The sequence below is a fragment of the Gambusia affinis genome, linkage group LG19 (genome assembly GCF_019740435.1).
Source record: "Gambusia affinis linkage group LG19, SWU_Gaff_1.0, whole genome shotgun sequence".
NCBI lineage: Eukaryota > Metazoa > Chordata > Actinopteri > Cyprinodontiformes > Poeciliidae > Gambusia > Gambusia affinis.
The window spans coordinates 4540608-4545272 of record NC_057886.1 but is presented as its reverse complement, the minus strand read 5'-3'; the positions used below and the strand labels follow the sequence as shown (position 1 = coordinate 4545272).

Sequence of the window (4665 nt, the reverse complement as noted above, 5' to 3'; positions counted from 1 at the left end):
TGTCACAGCCTCCCAACCTGAGGGATGTTAAAACCTCACGGGCCTCATCCGTTCACCAAAACATGCAAGTGGAATGTGAGATTTCCTCGACCAGCTTCTCCCCTTTACTATTGGTTAGGTGAACCTGAAGCAGCCTGCGGGACTTCTGAGTCATGTTCCTGACTTTGGGGCAATCTGGATGGCTTCTAGTCAATCAGAAATAGGATTAATTGATTTAGGCTTAGAGGTCAACACCATTTTTGATACTTTTGCATTAATCTGCCCCCCTATTTCGCCTCTTCTTTAGTTTATAGCAGATAGTTTACAAGGATGGTAATGACAGTAGAATGAGTTCTTGATGATGTTAGAAGTCAGAGCGCCTGTAGCGCCGGAAAACATTTCCTGTAAGAGAACTGCGGGGTTGTGGGTGCATCTACGCGTCTCTGGAGATTTAGGACCGCTGACATTTTCTCTTTAGAGTCTTGAAGTGGCGCTGCTCGAAATCCTCCTCTCCCAACAAAGTCTCCGCCGCATTTTGAACTCGACGCGCTCGCCTGCTTGCCAAACTGCATCAGATCGTTTCTTCGAGTGGGTCTCCTCAGCTGCGGTTTGGCTCAGTCAGACAGCCGCAGCTGCCCGCCTCAGAAGCGCGTGTTTGCTTTTGCCTCTTCATCTGCCACATGGTCCAAACATTTTTGGCTTTTTCTCAAAACAAAACAAAAAGTGAAAAAAAAAAAAAAAAAGGCGTCCCCGGAGTACAGCCAGGGCCTCCGAAGAGCTCGTAATCTGTTTCGATTTTGTTGCATATAAATCATCAACCCAGGCAGGAATCCTCTTTTACTTTAGTTTTATTTAAGTGCCAGCATACGGGAAAACAGCTGCTGCCATTTTTATCATAAAAAGTCTGTGTGGGGAATAATCATGTTTGCTTTCCACATTCGCCTGTCCGCGTTTGTTTCTAGTCTGTGTTGAGTCTCGTCCTGGGTGTCTGCTCCGCTTCCTGGTGTCCCTCCATTGTCTGAAACCAAATAAAAACAGAGGAAATGTTTAGGATCCAGACACCAAGTCGTCATAGCTGCGCTGAAGCCAGACCAGGGAATCTCTTCTGTGGGGTTAGAGGTGCGGGGCAAGGAGCGTTGCTAGACACAAAGCCAAAGTCAGACGCAAGACTGTGTATAAAGAAGTCCAGACTGAAGCTTCCATTTATTTAAAGAACGGCCGGCCTGAGTTTAAGGGTGTTTTCACAGCTGATAGTCTAGCAGACTGGTTTTGAGTCTAGCAGACTGGTTTTGATTAGGGACCAAAGCTGCAACATTTGTTACATTTTCAGCTGGTATGGTTCACTTTCAGACTGCAGGGTCAAACAAGCCAAACAATTTGAAACACTTGTTCCCCTCCTCGCCTGTGATGGCGCTGCAACAAGGACCACTCAAGGGAAAGACACTAAAACCTCAGAAGAAGACATGAGTACATCTTCCTTCTTGGCTTCTTCAGAAAATGTAAATAAAAATGGAGTAGCGGGGCGTGCTGTGGTGGCGTAGGGAATAGCGCAACCCACATTTGGAGGCCTTTAGTCCTCGACGCGGCCGTCGCGGGTTCGATTCCCGGACCCGGCGACATTTGCCACATGTCTTCCCCCTTTCCTGTCAACCTACTGTCATATAAGGGACACTAGAGCCCACAAAAGACCCACTGGTGGGGAGAAAAAATAATGGAGTAGCGTCAGATTTTAGCGGTTGAAGGATTTCACTTTTGTCTTTGTAAAAGACAACAAACCATTTCTTCAGCTAAAACTAAACTCACACTTTTGTTTTGCTTGTATTTACCCAGAATGCCCTGTGCTATATTTTGATCCCTGCTTTTGGAGCGGCCTCTGCTGATCTTAGCGTTCACATACGCATTCAAACCGTGTCAGAGTTCACTTCAACTGAACTGAGATCTAGGTTTTTAGGCTGACCAGAGTTCACTTTTATGGTCCGCATCAGAGTTCGATTACGCGTTCACACCTCCCCCAACGAACTGGACTTTCTAGACAAACAAACCGGAGTTTCACTGAATTAAACAATATCAGTCGCGAAATATATGTCTGTTTCTTTACTCTCTTTGTCATAAGAACTTCCATTCTCCACTGTTCACTGGATGGTTACCGACTGGTAGACTCTAGTCCTCTTGAGTTTCCTGTTTAAAACTACCTGTAATTTTTATAAAGTTTCATCTTTATGTACCTTGACTAAAGCCCATTTCAGCTCCCAGTTCTAGACCTGTCTTCACAAACCTCTCAACTAAACAAACTTCCCTCCGCACCAGGCTGCCTGATCTCACTCTCTGGATCCGACGACTCGCCTCAAACCACCTCTGGAACCCAATCCACGTTCCGCCGGCTCCACATCCGAACCTGACCTACTCCTCAAATTGCGTCACAGTGCCTCAAACCACAGTTAGTGGTCTCTCTGTGTCGAGATCAGTTTCTGTTCCACTATTCATCCTCAATCCCCAAATAACTTCTCCTCCTTCGGGCATTCTGGTATCCACTCGCTAAAAACTAAACAAGAACTTCATCAGTAAAACATTTCTGTGAATATACTTGTTGCTTTTATAATCTACTTCCCATCATGACCGATTCATCCCCAAAGTGTAACACTACGACCACCCTGCCTTCTGGAAATACAAGCATTTGCTTCATCAAAGTACTCCAAGCGCATAAAAATGCTACACTGAACAACACTTTTGAAAAATAAACAACTTTGTAACCTGCTTTGTAATTGGATATTTTATCTTTTTTTTAAGTTATAGGCCCTCCTTAGTACAGCATATTTTTGTAAAACAATATTCCAATTTAGAGTTGAAGTGGACATCAGCTAATGACGACTAGCATCAGACGCTATGGACAGATTGTGTTTTCTTTCCCATCTCCAGCCTGCCCAGTGTGATGTCATCAGATTCAGGCTGTGTGGTCTGAGCTTTAAGGCAGAAAGTGAAAATACTGAAGTTCATCTGACAGCTGCTTCAGTTTTGACAAACAGATTGATTCTGTTGTCAGATTAAGTTTCTCCCAGCTTCGTCTCCTGGCTAAAGTGTCTTATCAGTCGCTGTAACAACAGTTTAAGATCTGATTGTGACAGTGCCAGATCTCTTTTGCTTTCCTTCAGCTAGTTGGAAACCCTGCAGCTGTTGTTGTGACAGACACGTCCGCATCACCCCGGGGCTTTTATCTCTCCACAGGCTTCCCGAGTTCAGTTTAATATTCGGATGCTGGATTTTAATGCCGTGAACGGTCTTGCCCCGTGTTTTTTTCTCAAAAATCGTCACATGATGTATGAGACTGAGGTCTTCAGATCAACACCTCGTAAAAGTATGAATTTCAATGGACAAGCTTTGGGTTAATTTTAATCCAATTTTTAAAAAACGTACAACTTTGCCAGTGAAATTGGCTTTTAATACTTGATCCTACAAGCACTGCGACGCTCTAACACTCTTTTTATGTGATGGCTACATTGGGAACATGCTCGCCCATGTTTTTTTAAAATAGATGTTTCTGCTTTTATGTGCAGTTTTATTTTTTGTGGCGTTTTTATTTTTTCAGTTTTATTTTCGCACTTTTTGTTATGTTTTGGATCCTATTAGCTACTAAGGATTTCTGAGTTTGGACATGCATGATGTGACATTTTTTAAACGTTCCACACTTAGATAATAGAGATGATCGTTGTGATCGGAAATTATTGTTATCACGTTTTATCTACGGTTAAACTCTAACCGTCAATCGTTACAAACCCCATAAAACAACAATACGGTTAGGACCGTAATTTGTACCATTATTTCCCCATTGTTGGATTAGAATTGGGCTATTTAAAGTAGCGATGGACAGAAATTGCCTTTTGTAAGGTTTGTAGGTTAGCATTTGAGTTTGTGGCGCTTCTACTATTTAAAAGTTGACACACAGTCATAACCATACAGCACATTCAAATTATTATAGTTATTGTTTTTGCAATTAATATCACAAAATATAGTCATTGAAATATTTAACATATTGTGTTAAAAGGTTACAAATATGCTGGTGTGGACATAATTATTGGAAGTGAAACCCAAGCACATTTGAAATATACAACGGAAAAGTTATTGTAGAGGCCCTCCAACAACCTGAAAAGTAAGCTAATCCATTAGAAAACATGTGAAATGTTTGAGTTTGTGTCTCACTCATGCTGAGATTTAAAAATACCCTTACAGATGGGTGACGGTTCAGAGAAAAGCTGCAGCACCAGCAGTTTCTGGGGACAAACTCTCACATGCAGCTTTTACTGTCGACCTCAGAGACCGCAGATTCTCTGACTTTGTCTGCGTCGGCAACTCCTGCTAAGCCTCAGGGAGCCTTTGCGTGATCCCGTAACTGAGCCTCCATTCCTAACGCACGGGATCCGGCACGTCCTAATCAGGCCTGGACATGGCCGCCCTGCAGTGAATCAGTGCTTGTAAAAAAAACAGAAAAGTAGAAACAGACAGAAGCTTCACAAACTCCTCTACAAGCTCCCACGCACTTCACCCACGTACACGCTCTCGCGCAGTCAAGTCACGAGCTTACTCACGTATGTAAATGTGCTTCGGCTGGTGCGCCGCCTCGTGAACAGTCCGAACCGTTTGGGTTGCCATGCTAGCTGTAAGACTTGTTTTTGTGCCTCTCCCCCCTCTTCC

At 43.5% G+C, this 4665-nt stretch overlaps 1 long non-coding RNA gene across 1 annotated transcript; it reads right to left on the bottom strand.

Annotated features, from left to right (window-relative positions):
• Nucleotides 1-811: 811 nt before the first annotated feature.
• Nucleotides 812-4336, bottom strand: LOC122822085. Its single transcript, XR_006369102.1, has 2 exons — nt 4202-4336; nt 812-997 (listed from the first exon to the last, which is right to left on the bottom strand). It is a non-coding gene; the product is annotated as an uncharacterized LOC122822085 (long non-coding RNA).
• Between the last annotated feature and the right edge of the window lie 329 nt (nt 4337-4665).